The sequence below is a fragment of the Dendrobates tinctorius genome, unplaced genomic scaffold, assembly GCF_039654945.1.
Source record: "Dendrobates tinctorius isolate UK_male_01 unplaced genomic scaffold, ASM3965494v1 ptg000062l, whole genome shotgun sequence".
In the NCBI taxonomy this organism is placed as follows: Eukaryota; Metazoa; Chordata; class Amphibia; order Anura; family Dendrobatidae; genus Dendrobates; species Dendrobates tinctorius.
Genome location: NW_027361730.1, coordinates 27683930 through 27700171, shown reverse-complemented (window position 1 = coordinate 27700171; position 16242 = coordinate 27683930). Strand labels below are relative to the sequence as shown.

At 41.3% G+C, this 16242-nt stretch overlaps 1 protein-coding gene across 1 annotated transcript in view; it reads left to right on the top strand.

The window, feature by feature from the left end:
- HCN4 (hyperpolarization activated cyclic nucleotide gated potassium channel 4) overlaps positions 1-16242 on the top strand; it is a 338377-nt gene that overhangs the window by 239159 nt on the left and 82976 nt on the right. The window lies entirely within an intron of this gene.

The window sequence follows — 16242 nt, the reverse complement described above, 5'->3', positions numbered from 1 at the left end:
AGCCCTCCGCAGCTCTGACATCCGCAAATGTGAAACCGGCCTTAAATTGAGTGGAAGTGTACATGATAGGACTCCATTTCATTGATTGACAATGGGACCTCCAGAAATATGCAATTGCTGTACTCAATTTTTTCCAGTACTCCCATTGACAATGAATTAAATAGATGCAAATCATGCAAATCTCCACTACATTTAAGACAGGGAGTTAGAGTACTAAACTTGGGATCATTGGGGTTACAGTAGTTGGACACCTAGACCACGTATTAGGAATAACATGTTGCTTTGAAAATAACCATTTAAGTATTTTTTGTGTGATTTCTAGTTTCCTTAAAAGTGATTCTGATATTAAAGCTGCCATATTCTGACCTGCATTTTTATCTATGAAATTAGTAATAAAGCATATATAAATTTAGATTTTACACAATATATTTACCTCTGATGTCAGTAATCACTATCATTACAATGTTTAGTTTTGGATCAAAATCATAGGAGCAGATTTCCTTTTGTATGAAACCATTTTATTTAGAAGCATAGACTTAATGATGATAAGCATGGGGCTTTTATACATTTCTAGGATATACTATTATGTTGGAAATCCTGCACTTGTAGCCAAGAAAAGAAAGTAGCCAGTAATTAGAATGGCAATTGTTTCTGATTAAGGGAGATGGAAATATTATTCTGCCTACAGTTATATAATTGTACACTATTTTCCAATTACTACTCATTTTAAAAAAATTAAATATAGAATTTTTTTTTAAATCAATATGAATAAAAGTGAGTCTCACCCAACTCTGCAAAAAAAAATCTGTACATTCCATGACTTGCTATGCTACAATGTACTCCTGTTTGTAAGCACTTGATCTATTTCCAGTGAGCAGTCTGTCACAGAGTGACCTTATGAGCGTATCAGCAACCAAACGTGCATGCTTATACAATGATATATACTTATTATTATTATACTTCTGACGGATCCTTTTCTCTGGAAGCATCCAACAATGCATCTCCGTCTAAATTGACTGCTGGGAGAATAAAGAAAGGCCTTCCTATACATTAGATTGTGGAAATTTCCAGGACGCTTTGAAATGAATTCAACTTTCATAGGCATCTTTAGACTATAGATTTGAAACAAATTGATATGACCACATATTTAGCTTGTCTTCCCTGGCAAGTGGCAACAATACTTCAAACCCATTGAAATCATCCCATAAGTACCGTATTTTTTGGATTATAAGATGCTCAGGATTATAAGACGCACCCTAAATTTTGAGAAAAAAAATATGAATTTTTTTTTTAAATAAAATGGTGGTGCTTCTTATAATCCTTGCATCTTCTTGTTTACCGGGGGTGGTGGCTGTGGTAAAGTGGGGTCCCAGGGTCGCTGCTGGAGGAGGCAGGAGTGAGGTGATGCTGCAGGCTGTAGGCAGGGATGAGGGGGGGCTCCGATGTGCGGCGCGCTGCTGCGGGGGTCTTGTGCTGCTGCATGGGTCTTGAGCTGATACGAGGGTCTTGTGCTGCTGCGGGGGTCTTGTGCTGCTGCCAGGTGTCTCTGGGTGCCCGGCGGTTGCTGGCCGGTGTTGCAGGTGTCTCCAGTTCCATGTGCGGTGGTCTATGGGATTATGGCTGCCACTTGAGGTGGCACATGCGCAGATGGTGATCTCAGCATCAAGATCTCGAGAGATGAGATCTCAGTGCTGAAATCTCATCTCTCGAGATCTTGGTCCCGAGATCACCATCTGCACCTGTGCTGCCCCCGGAGGTAGCCATATTCCCAGAGACCACCGCACATAGAACCGTGGAAGTGCCGGGGCCCTGGCCTGTCATAAAATGTTGGCAGAGCCCCGGGCAGCACCGGACACCCATGCAGCACCGCTGGGCAATGGAGATACCCGCAGCACCGGCCAGCAACCGGTTGTCAGAAGACAATTTATTTTCTACAATTCTTAATTTCTTGGTAAAAACCAAATGGCCTTAATATACATATATACATATACACTGCTCAAAAAAATAAAGGGAACACTTAAACACTAGAATATAACTCCAAGTAAATCAAACTTCTGTGAACTCAAACTGTCCACTTAGGAAGCAACACTGATTGACAATCAATTTCACATGCTGTTGTGCAAATGGAATTCACCACAGATGGAAATTATTGACAATTATCAAGACAACCTCAATAAAGGAGTGGTTCTGCAGGTGGGGACCACAGGCCGTATGTCAGTACCAAAGCTTTCTGGCTGATGTTTTGGTCACTTTTGTATGTTGGTTGAGCTTTCACACTCGTGGGAGCATGAGACGGACTCTAAAATCAACACAAGTGGCTCAGGTAGTGCAGCTTATCCAGGATGGCACATCAATGTGAGCTGTGGCAAGAAGGTTTGCTATGTCTGTCAGCGTAGTGTCCAGAGGCTGGAGGCACTACCAGGAGATAGTCCAGTACACCAGGAGATGTGGAGTGGGCCGTAGGAGGGCAACAACCCAGCAACAGGACCGATACCTCAGCCTTCGTGCAAGGAGGAACAGGAGGAGCACTGCCAGAGCCCTGCAAAATGACCTCCAGCAGGCCACAAATGTGCATGTGTCTGTGTGGCACCCTGCGTTTTTACCGCCACAAAAGGGTTAAATATGTACTGTTTTGTATGTGTTTTGTGAGCAATGGGAGTTATGCTTTCTCTGCTAGAGACCACAACACACACAATTCACCTCACTCCCTCACTTGTCTGAAGCTTAGAGCTTTGCAGACACACCCCAACTGGGAAGGGGAGGAGTTGAGAGTTGTTTTCAGTGTAAAGAAGAAGGAGGAGAAGAATGCTCTTGGAAGCAATTAGACATGTGCTCTATCCAGGAGTAGAGCTAAGAAGCATCAGGGAATAAGCCCCTAGACCATCCATGCTTTCAGAACAGGGTGGTAAGCTGAGAGACTGTGTGGGATTATACAACCAACAGCATCGTGTTTACTCCGGGAAAACTGCAGCAAACTAGGATTAGTGAAGGATTGTGCAAGAGGGAACTTGAGCTGCCTCACACAGGACCCAAACTGCATGTTGCCAAAGAGGAAATTTACAGTGAGTAGAAGCTATACTGGAAGTTTCTAAACTCCAGGAGGCCTTGGTCCCTGAAGGATTAGAATAGCAGGAAGCGTACACTGAATCACAAGCAGAGTGAAGGATAACTCCCATTTTGCAAAGCAGGCTGTAACCTGGTGAGAGTTGTAATATCTCCTCTGAACTGCACCTGAACTACAGTAAATGATAAAGTGACTTTCCTTGTCTCCTGCCTTATTACTCCGTACCTTCTACTTCCATCACAATCTCTGGGGGTTTGCCCTAGTTGGAGAGGGTTAAACATCTGCACTGCCATCACCATCTACTAGGGATCATCTGCAGTGCCGGCTATACTGCAGTCGAACATTTCAACTGGCGTCACGAATCACTACATAAACTTATTCCCATTCAATTCTACCCCTTTTACATGACCGCCTGAGGCCACGGACTGGGTCACTGCGACTGTGACATTTCCCATTGAAGTTAACGGGCCCGGTGCCGAGTATCCCACGGCCTCTGGGGCGCGTCATCTGCACAAACAGTTAAAAACCGACTTGTAATAACTGCTAAACGTATTGTGAGGTCCCCATCACAGTCTCTTTCAGCACGTATAATAAAGACCCCTTAGGTAATTTTTTTAAAACTTTGCACACTGTGCAATGATGAAACTTGTACTCCCTATCTCTACCTCTTGTAATAACTGCTAAGGCTGGGTTCATATTGCGTTCAGGTGCTGCATTTAACGCATCCGTTACATAGCAGCATTAACGCTATGTAACGGATGCATTAACGCACCAATACACTGCTATAGACGAGCATATCGCTAGCGCATGTCATAATCGGCATGCGTTATCAATGTGCCGTCATTCTGTGACGGACCCTCGGACGCGGTCTGCAGCGTTCAAGGGTCCGTCACTGCTAGCGCAGATGAAGCTTCTGCTCTAGCGTGATCGCATAGCGCCATCCAAAAAAGGCAGTTGCGCTAGCGCAATCTGTTTAACGCATACGTTGTAAGGACTGCCCTAACGCAATCTGAACCTGGCCTTAGTGTATTCTGATGTCCCCATCATAGCTTCTTTCAGCTGGTCTGATAGAGATCCCTTGGCTAATTTTTTGAAAACTTTGCACACTGTGCAATTGTGAAACTTGTACTCTCTATCTCTACCTCTTGTAATTACTGCAAAATGTATTGTGATGTCCCCATCATGGCGTCTTTCATCTGGTCTGATACAGACCCCTTGGGGTAATTTTTGGAAAACTTTGTACATTGTGCAATGGTCAAATTTCTACTCTCAATCTGTCTATATTGTATTATTATTATTATTTTTTTATTGTCTTGCCCTTCTTACGGTCACTTTAATCATGTATCTGGTAGCCTGATGTTGATTTTTGGGTATGCAGTTGGACATTTTGGAACATCTATGCATTAATATGCCCCACACAATTCTTCAGGTTTCAGCCTTACACAGAATAATAATATAATATATAATATACAGTATATGCTGCTAGTTCAAAAATCTTACCCAGACGTCCCTTTATAAAGGGAAATTAGACATAATACCTCTGTTAGCATACGGCTTTTACTGCTCCTATACGCAGCATCCCACCAGTAGGTGGACGGAACGCCTGGGAACGAAATCTGTGTCTGATGGTGAAACCACTGGCCCTTCCCCTGTCTTACGTCCTTCCCAATCTGCTGATGCTTCCTGTCCATAATCTGAAGTTGCACAGACACAGCAGTCAGCAACCACTTCCAATTTGTTGTCCCAGTGCAGTGTTCGGTTGTCCCTTGTCGGCATATACAGTATGTCTGTTCACAAATTGTTAGTTAGATAGGGCATACATATTCGTTAGCAGTACACTTTGTATTGTCCAGTGCTGGACAAAAGACCATTGCTGACTTTTCCAGGCTCCTAAATGAGACTTGTGTCTCTTTATTAAGCTGTTGCTTCCCTTACATTTTCTAAAGTTGGGTCCTTACAAAAAGTTGGTGGTGGAATATTGGCCAGTTTCTGTAATTTTAAGCATGTCTTAGGCTAGTTTCACACTAGCGTATCTTCCACGCAGCGCACGGCGCCGCTAAGCCCTGCCCCCTGCCCGCCCCATCCGGTCATCTCCTCCTACTATTGCACACGGCTGCATGCAATATGCGCACCCTATCTTTAGCATAGGGTGCGTAGACCGTGCGCTGGCCGTGCACTAGTAGGATTTTTGCATGCGCTGCGCACTTCTGAAGGTGCGCCGGTGTGCACCGAACGCACCATGTTGCATTTTGGTGCGCTCGGCGCACCTTCAAAAGTGCGCAGCGCACGCAGAAATCCTACTAGCGGATGGCAGCGCACGGTCTGCGCACCCTATGCTAAAGATAGGGTGCGCAGATGACATGCAGCCGTGTGCGATAGTAGGAGGAGATGACCGGATGAGGCGAGCAGGGGGCAGAGCTTAGTGGCGCCGTGCGCTGCGTGGAAGATACGCTAGTGGGAAGCTAGCCTAAGAGACTGTGTTAATACACTCCACAGAACTATTCAGGCTGCAGCCTTACACATATAGGAACATGGTCATTGCCATGCTAAGGCCTTTACCTGAGCTCTGTAGCACTGCCTGTCACCTAAGTATTGCACTCCACATACCTCTAAACTCTCTGGGACATATCCTGTAATTACTCCACTGTTGCTCAAAACCATGCAAAAGATACATTCTCTCTGGTTGGGTAGTTTCCAGAAGAACTGCATAGGCTTGTGCAGATTGGTCAATGGCACTCCCGTCTCTTTCCCTTGAAGTGGCTGCTTCCAAGTAAAATGAGGCTTGTACATGTTCCTGACATGGGTTTCAGGCCTGACAGACGGACCTGAATACTGGCCCTTGCTTGCATACACTGTATTCAGAATTTAATTCTAATGCTTTTGGTACCTGCATAATTTTTTAATCATAATTTTTTTTTATTGGAAAGTTAGAAGAGTTAGAAGTTGATCAGCAATTTCTAATTTTTCCAACAAAATTTACAAAACCATTTTTTAGGGACCACATCACATATAAAGTGATGACAGAAAATACCCTAAAATGACGCCATTCTAAAAACTGCACAACTCAAAGTACTCAAAACCACATTTAAGAAGTTTATTTTCAAATGATCTTTATTGGTATTTTAAATTTTTAAAAGGTATGGGTAAAGGGTAGGGAAAAGAGGTAGGAAAGTAAGGTGATAAGGAGGAAAGGGCAATGGAATAAGGGAAAGAAGGGATGGGGAAAGTAGTAAAAAAAAAAACAAAAAAAAAACCCTATAAAGATAGGGGAAAGACAGGCATACATATATACACTATCATGGGTTATATACAGTTGAACACGTAAAGCTTAATAAAGTATCCAGTAAAGGATTGTGTGCATATCATACAGTAAATCTGCACAAGGTTTAAGTTGCTTATTACAAACACCAACACCTGTAAATAAAAAAGCAATACAATAATATACCTCAATGAATCCTAAGTTACTCCTAGCAAAACACATACAGTTTAATACAGAAGCCGAGAAAGTTACTTATTATAAACGCCAACACTTGTTAAAAAACAAAAAGACAGTACACAAAGTATATAGTTTTACAATACTTGAGACTACAGATCACTGCAAGTAATTGCTTAATAAATATATATAGACCTGTCGCGTCCGGGTACACATATAAGTGACCCTAAGACCTTGGGGAGGTAAAGTCCGGTTCATTCAAAAGCCATAAAGTGGAAAATACTTCTTTGCCAATCAAAATACTTATAAACCTCAAGACACTCAGTTTGGACACGGATCTGAATTGGGCGGCGAGGAGGATCCAATTGAGGCCCCAGAAGAGATTATTCCAGCAGATATTAAAAAGTCGATTCCCTCTTCTGGTGAGGAAACAGGAATTATTCTGGATGCAAACTTCACTTGCAAAGTAGAAAATTGAGTCCAGTTATAAGAGATTCCGCTACACAGGAGCTTACGGGTGGTAAATTGAAACAGCTTGTGTTTTTGTAGGGTTGATCTAGACAGGTCCTTAAAGAACATCAGGTGTTTATATGGAGACTGTAGTAGTAGCGGGTCTTTTGATATCCCTAAAAGTGTATTCCTTACCCAATTGGGGTAAAATGAGACAATAACGTCTCTGCTTACACTTGAGGGCAGTGAAGGCGGTCTACGTATTCTGAAAGCTTTTTCAATCAAATTGGTTTCTTTAAGATTCGGGATCAAATGGGAGGTCATCATGGAAATGTATTCTTTCAGTTGTGAGGACTGCACTGATTCAGGGATTCCTCTAATCTTTATGTTATTTCTCCGCTTATAATCCTCAAAACTAGCCAAGGAATCCCTAAAGGTGATAATGTCTTTTCGTAATTTATCCATTGATTCCGTGAATGTAGGGAGGATCTGAGGTAGTTTTGAATCTATAGTGTCATGATTTTTAAGAGAATCCGGTATTTTTTGATTTTTTGTAAATTTATCAAAATCCTTAGTGGAATTTGGATAGGAATTATCAGTTAAACGCAGCAAGGTGTCTTTAAAGAATTTTTTTACAAAAACCTCAGATGCCTTAGATTCTGTATGTTGCTTAAGTGGGTTTCCCTGGACAACGTGATTTCCAACAGAAACATCCAAAGATTCCAAAAAAGCTCTAAACATCCTGGCTACAAAGCCTTCTGTGGGATAGTCATCTGAGGCAGGTATGTCATCTAATAATGAGGTAATTTTCTCGAGCCTGTCCTTTACCTCTAAAGATGAACGTGAGGAAGAAGTCTCATTAGACACCCTGTCCATAGAGGAATCGCTCCCATGATCATTACACTGCGTTCCAAATTATTATGCAAATTGGATTTAAGTGTCATAAAGATGTAATTTTTTGTTTTTCAAATAAACTCATAGATGGTATTGTGTATCAGGGCTCTTTGGATCACTGAAATCAATCTCAAATTCCTGTGATAATTAGTTTACCAGGTGAGCCCAATTAAAGGAAAACTACTTAAGAATGATGTTCCACATTATTAAGCAGGGCACAGGTTTCAAGGAATTTAGGAAAGAAAAAGGACCTCTCTGCTGCTGAAAAGCATCAAATAGTGCAATGCCTTGGTCAAGAGATGAAAACATTAGATATTTCTCAAAAATTTAAACGTGACCATCGTACTGTTAAGAGATTTGTGGTTGATTCTGAGCACAGACATGTTTGTGCTGATAAAGGCAGAATGAGGAAGGTTTCTGCCAGGCAAGTTCATCGGATTAAGAGAGCAGCTGCTAAAAAGCCATTACAAACCAGCAAACAGATATTTAAAGCTGCTGGTGCCTCTGGAGTCCCTCGAACCTCATGGTGTAGGATCCTTCAAAGGCTTGCTGTGGTGCATAAACCTACTATTCAGCCACCCCTAATAAGTGTTCACAAGCAGAAATTGTAGCAGTGGGTCCAGACATACATGAAGACTATTTTTCATACAGTCTTGTTTACTGATGAGTGTCGAACAACCCTGGATGGTCCAGATGGATGGTTGGTGGATGGCCACTATGTCCCAACAAGGCTGCGACTTCAGCAAGGAGGAGGAGGAGTCATGTTTTGGGCTGGAATCATGGGGAAACAGCTGGTAGGGCTCTTTAAGGTTCCTGAAGGTGTAAAAATGACCTCTGTAAAGTACTGTATATAGAGTTTCTGACTGACAGCTGTCTTCCATGGTATAAAAAGCAGAAATGTGCCTTCAGGAGCAAAATCCTCTTCATGCATGGCAATGCACCATCTCATGCTGCAAAGAATACCTCTGAGTCATTGACTGCTATAGGCATAAAAGGAGATAAACTCATGGTGTGGTCACCATCTTCCCCTGACCTCAACCCTATGGAGAACCTTTGGAGTATCATCAAGCAAAAGATCTATGAGGGAGGCAGTTCACATCAAAACAGCAACTCTGGGAGGCTATTCCGACTTCATGCAAAGAAATCCAAGCAGAAACTCTCCAAAAACTCCCAAGTTCAATGGATGCAAGAATTGTGAAGGTGATGTCACAGAAGGGTTCCTATGATAGCATGTAACTTGGCCTGTTAGGATGTTTTGGAGTTAAATAGCTTTTTTGTTCAGTGAATGTGACCTCCTAATGCTGCAAATTCCACAAATGAACATTTTCAGTTCTTTAAAACAGATCAAATGTTTAGAAATTCTAATGTGCCTAATAATTTGGAACAGTGCAATTTGAGTTTTTATTCATTTTGGAGATTATACTGTTATCATTGGGAGGTTTCTTCAATAAAATTTGATGTATACTCTAACGGGTGACGACTTTTATTAGACTGACTGTCATTTGTACTGACTATTTAGGAAAATCATAGAAAAATATAATTTGCATAATAATTTGGAACACAGTGTATATGAATCAGCCTCCACCACAAACTCCTCTGAATACAGACTATCAAGATCTTCCAAAGGACTTGAGGAATTTAAAGAATTTCCGCCTTGATCCAAATGGAGATTCATGTCACAATAGTCCCCCAAGGATGACTGAGTAAGATCAGAACTTTTACCATCATGTGTGTTAGCAGCTCCATTCTGCTGCACTCCCTCAGTAAATTGATACACTTCCCCTTTAAGCATAGGAATACTAACAAATGGGTTAGGGGATATCTCTCCATTATTAACCCCTGGAACAGATCTATATTCCTCTGACCTGTCAGCTTGTATTTTGTCATCAGGGGGAGATTTTAGCTCTGTCGGTGTATGAAAGAATCGCTGTGTGTTGCTTCCCATCTCCTGTATTAAATTAGCAGTCTCTCTAATTAAAGTAAAAAGCTTATCTTTATTTGTGGTATACACAGGGGGTTCATTGCCTAAAATCTGTCTCTTCCCAGCCTCACAGTGATCCCCCTCCCCGGAGTGGCAGTCTCGTTTCTCCCTGGGGTGCAGCAGCTGACAGGCACCCTCCTCTGGTTTTACCTGCGGTTCCAATGCCCGACTCTCTTCACTACGAGCTGATCTTGGCACAAACACTGGGGCATCTAAACTGAGGGTCCCTGCTGTGTCTCGCAGTGCTGTTGAAGTCTCTGTAATCAGCTGTGACTGCAGAGCTGAAGTTGCTGAGTCACTGCTCTCTCTACCCGGCCTCATCAGCTGTTCCCCTGCTTCTGAACACGCTGCGGCTCCTGGGCACTTCCTCACATTGCTGCCAGCAGGCAGAAGAGCAGATACAGACATCAGTTCCTCTGAGGGCAACCTGTGGGCTGGTGAGTCTCCTGGGGCATCCAGATGGTGGGTCTCTCCTGGGTCTCCCTGCGCTATGGAAGTCTCTACAATCAGCTGTGGCCCCAGGGCTGAAGCTGCTGAGTCACCATTGTCTCTTCCCTGCCACATCAGCTGTTTCCTGATGCCTGAGCGCTTCCTCACAGTACCGTCAACTGGTAGTGGAGCCGCAACATGCGTTGGCTTCTCCGAGGGCGACCCATGGGCCTGTAAGTCTCTTCGGAGCCCCGATTTTACTGCTGGTGAGCTGGAGGCTTTTGCTTGTAGCATCGGTCTGTGTTGTCCTCCAGCTGGGAGTGGGCCCCTGCCAGGTTCTCCCTGACCATTCACATGTCTTGTTAGGGGATTTTTCTTTGTAGATCCGAGTCCATGCATCCTGTAGTCAGTTCCAGGCATATTTCTTCAGCTTTTAATCCAAAAAATTCCACTTTTAGTAAGCTTTTAGTAGCTTAAATAGGGGATTTTTCAGGAGCTCCTGAAGCACAGGTCTGCTCCCTTCCCCTGCAAACCACGCCTCATTTAAGAAGTTTATTAACCCTTCCAACACTTCACAGGAACTAAAACAATGTGGAAGAAAAAATGAACATTTAACTTTTTTTCGCAAAAATTTTACTTTAGCTCCAAATTTCTTATTTTCATAAGGGTAACAGGAGAATATGGACCCTAAAATTTGTTGTGTAATTTCTCCTCAGCATGCCAATACCCCATATGTGGGGGAAACCCACTGTTTGGGCGCTCCGAAGGGAAGTAGCACTGTTTGACTTTTTTTAACACAAAAATGTTTGGAACCGAGAGCGGACGCCATGTATCATTTGTAGAGCCTAAATAGTGTAAACTCCCCACAAGTAACCGCATTTTGGAAAATAGACCCCTTAAGGAATTTAACTAGGGGTGAGTAATTTGAACCCATAGGTGCCTCACAGAATTTTATAACATTGATACGTGGAAATATAACATTTTAGTGGTAAAAAATATAATTTTTGTATTTGCTGCAAATTTGTCAGGTACACAAGGGTTAATAGGTGAAACTAGACCCCACAATATATTTTAAAACGGCAGTGAGGTAATAAGTACCCTTAATGACCACGGTTTTAATGCATACCGGCGGTCATTAATGGATTAAATAAAATAGATGTAGCTCTTAGAAGGATTGAAAAACAGAAAAAAGTGATCCCATCACAAAGGCCAAAACTGGCTGCAACAGCAAAGGGTTAAGGTCATTGTTCATTATAAATGTAACTTGCCAATGTGTAGAACTTTCCATTATACAGGATGCGATAATCTTCGAAGCTCCCTCAAGTGATGATTACAGACAGCCAGAACTAGTCTATACAGTGTAAATCTATGAAGGAGATTTAAGCCACAGGCAGCATGGTTGCTCAGCGGTTAGCAGTGCAGCAATGGGGTCCTGAGTTCAAATCCCACCAAGGACAACATCTGCAAGAAGTTTGTATGTTCTCCCCGTGTGTGGGGGTTTTCTTCCAGGTACTCTAGTTAACTCCAACTCTCCCAAAACTTACTCAGAGTAAGGTGCTCAGAGCATGATGAAGCAAGTTTGCCTGTTAGTGCAGCCCTGACAGCTTGCATAGCTGTCAACAAATGGTAAATAGCATCCCTATGCTATGCAAGCATCAGCCTACAAAAAATGAAAGTCCCATAGAGGGGCAAAGTTAAAAAAAAAAAAAAAAAAAAATACAGTACGGTATATTGTACCCATAAATTTAATATTTTTCTGAAAAAAAATGTTAATAATAAAAGTACACATATTTGGTATCACCAAAAACTGTCCACCTAGTTAACCCCTTTAGTGAACACCATAAATAAATAAATAAAAAACAAGCGAAAAACAATGTTTTATCATACAGCCAAGCAAAAAGTGGAATAAAACGGGATAAAAAAGATGAATTTAAACATGGCACCACTCTAAACGTCATCTTGTCCTGCAAAAAACAAGCCATCATATAGTTCTCAGAATAAAGCGATGCAAAAATAAGCACCAAAACATAAAAAAGCTATGGTATCACTATAATCGTACTGACCCTAACAATAAAATTCCCTTATCAATTTTATCACACACGGAATGACATAAAAAAATTTTTTAAAAAACAATTCCTGAATTACTGTTTTTTTGTTCATTCTGCCTCCCAAAAATCAGAATAGAAAGCGATGAAAAAATATCATGTGCCTGAAAATGGTACCAATAAAAACGTCAACTCGTCCTGCAAAAAAGAAGCCTCACATGACTCTGTTAGTCGAAATATGGAAAAATTATAGCTCCCAAAATTTGGCAATGCAAAAGCTTTATTTTGTAAAAACAAAAGTGTCTGACAGCAGCCAAACTTGAAAAAACAATATAAATCTGGTATCGCTGTAATCACCCCAACCCAAAGAATAAATTTGTCTAATTACTTATACAGCATGAGGAAATGTGTAAAAAAATAAATAAAACCAATTCTTTACCTGTTGTTGATTTGTTCATTCTGCCTCTCAAAGATCGCAGTAAGGCTCAGTGCACATTTATCCTGCAGTCTACACTGAGTGCTTACATCGAGGTTTCCATGTAAATCTCTGAAATACATAATTCAGATGGAATCCCCGGTGGAAGATTCCCTATAATTAGGCAGATGGAGGCACTATGGGCATCGTCTGGCCTGTGATGTAGCGGTGTTAGTCTTTTTAGGCATGCATAAAAGTGGAGTCGGCCACAGTTTTGTGCACCTCTGAAAAGGACACCGCTTAACAGAGATCAGACTGAGTCCATAGTAACTCTGCTGCCTTATTATAGTGAATGGATCCCTAGGGGGTTCCACCTGAATCAGGTCACTCAGAGATTTAGATGGAAACCTTGCTCTAAGTGCTCAGCGTAGAGCACCGGATAAATGTGATCCCAAATGTTATGTCATATGTTCCCAACAAAAGCTTCAAATCGATCCACAAAAAAGCAAGTCCCCACTCATGCCCGTTATCTGTTAACATAAGTATAGGGTGACTCTAGAAGCATGAGCTGGGCATATTGTACTATAAGGTACTGATCACTACAGCATACTGTTCACTAGAATTGCAGTTTGCAATTTTCACTCAGCAACATCCACTGTTGCTTGATTCTGGAAAACACCAATGGAGTAAAAATCATCACTACACCTGTAAATTCCCAAAGGGGTATAATTTCCAAACTGGGGTCACTTGAGGGAGGGATTCTGCTCGTTTAGCACTTAGGAGCTCTGTATGTGGAGCCTGCAAACTATTTTAGGAAATTCTGGGCTCTAGGAGGCAAATAGTGCTCCGTCCCTCCCGAGTCTGTTCAGCCACATATGGAGTATTTCCACGTTCAGTAGAAATTATGACACAAATTATGGTGCCATTTTTACCCACTTCTTGCGTGAAAATGTAAAATTTGGGGCTAAAACAAAATTTTGGTGGTAAAAATGTAATTATTTTTTCTTCTCTGCGCAATGGTATAAAATTCTGTGACACACCTGTGGTGTCAATATGATCACTGCACCCCTAGATAAGTTAGTTGAGAGATGTAGTTTGTAAAATGGGGTCACTTATAGGAGTTCTGCTATGCTGGTATCTCAGGGACTCTCCCAGTGTGTCATGACACTCACAAACAATAACAATATAGTCTGCACTATAATATGGCAATCCTTTCCTTCTGAGCTTTGCACTGTGCTTGAAAAGCATTTCCCGATTACATGTAGGGTATTGGCGCACTCAGGAAAAAATGGACCTCAGTTTCTTGTAAAAATTTCTCCTATTAACCTTAGAAAATCAGCAATTGAGATAAACATAAAACATAACTTTTAATGTAATAGATAAAAGCTACCACAAGATGTAGTGAAGATAAAAATACAACTCACTAGATCAAATTGTCACAAACTATAGCAAAATATGTCTGCATAAACCTCAAAACAGACTACAAAACGTATACACATGTGACTATTCCAAGTCCCAGAATTTGAAAAGACTAGACAAAATATCATTGGTCCAAGATAATAGAACTAATGACCAAAAACTATCGATGAACAGCTTCCTTGTTAAAGGTTATAAATTTGAACAATTTTCAATACAGAAAAATAATAACCTCTTCCCTGTATGGGTTATCAAAGAAATTATCTCCCTACATATAGTGTAGCCTTTAAGGAACTAACTAAGATCTATCGGGATCAGATTACATCCTGGTAGGAGGTGCAGAGCTTGGAAAATTATTTAAAAGCGGGCATCGTCCCACAGGGATTAAGGATTAACATTTCTGCAGGAGCAAGACATAAAAACCCTAGTTTTATTGCTAAATGGGAAAAAGAGGCCACAAGTAGTTCTCTTCATCTCATGCAACTCCTTTTAGAGGAAGAAAAGAAAACCCTCAACACTTTAAATGATCGTCTGAAAGATCAAATTGATGTAACAAAAATTTTTTCGACAGAGACCGATTTTGTCTTGAAAGAGACTAAATTACAAACAAATCCTGAACAGTTCCAATACCACCTCAAGGAGCGTAAACATCGCCAATACTTGAGAGATACACAAGATTTTAAGGACAATAAGGCATATATGGTTATTGGTACTCGAGCTAATAACATAGATCTGGAAACCGATTTATCATCTACTAATGCAGACTTTTCAGACACTGAGGGTAGAGTTAGAGGTACTAGGGGGAGAGGTAGAGGTAGGGGTAGAGGCCGGGGCAATCGTGGCCCCCTTGATAGAGTTGACAATATTCCAGGGACCCATTTTTTAGATCAAAGTTACTCCTTGAGAAACCGTCAACATCAGGTTCGTAAATAACGGCTGCCCCCTTAAATTGGGACCCAATTGAAGTTACGCCTCTCAATAACATCACTAATTTAACTGCTGATCCTGATTCCATTGGTATACAAGTGGTTAATTTATCTACCAGGGTTTTGAGTCATGATGAATTGAATGTCTTAAAGAAAGGCCTCACCTTTGTCCCTAGTACAGATTTTGACTTGTTTCGGTCTGTGAAAGATCTAAATCTTTTTTTGCGCAAGGTACGTTGGAGGAAGTTTTTTCTTCAACAAGACAGTCTCACTTATGTGGACATGGGGATACCACTTGATTTATTATATGATGTACACCTATTGAATAGTATTAGAGAAATGAATCCTAATGATTTGGGAAAAGGTCCTTTCACAGACCTAAAAAATAAGAGTACTAAAATGCCTCCTCCTACCGGAGACATCTCTGCAATTGATATTTTGGAAAATTTAGTCACACAAGACTTGAAATCTTTACAAAGAATAAAGATGTTTTCTAGGTACAATTGTACTAAAGCAGAGATCATGGTGATCAATAGGCTTGAGCAGGATGACCACATTGTCATTAAGCCCTCGGATAATGGTGGAAATGTGGTCATTCTGTTGTTCTGGCACCTCAGGGGCTCTACCAATGTGACACGGCACCCTCAAACCATTCTGTCAAAATCTAAAATTCCAATATGGCACTTCTTCCCTTCTGAGCTTTGCAATGGGCCTCAGAAGTAGTTTTGTTTGACACATGGGGTATCAGTATACTCAGGAGAACTTGCACAACTATTTTTGTGGTGCAACATCTCTCGTTACCCTTCTGAAAATGAAAAAAAATTGGGGCTAATATAATATTTTTGTGGAGAAAATGGGATTTTTTTTATTTTCACAACTCAACGTTATAAACTTCTGTGAAACACCTGGGGGTTCGACTTGCTCACCACTCCTTCCCTTCCAAGCCCTGCTGTGCGCCCAAACAGTAGTTTTCTCCTACATATGGAGTATTGGCATACTCAGGAGAAATTGCACTACAAATTGTATGGTGCAATTTCTCCTGTTACCCTTATGAAAATGCAAAATTTAGGGCTAAAAAAATTTTGGGGGGGAAAATGTGATTTTTTTATTTTCACGGCTCAATATTATAAACTTCTGTGAAGCACCTGGGGGTTCAATGTGCTAATCATACGTCTAAATAAGTTCCTTC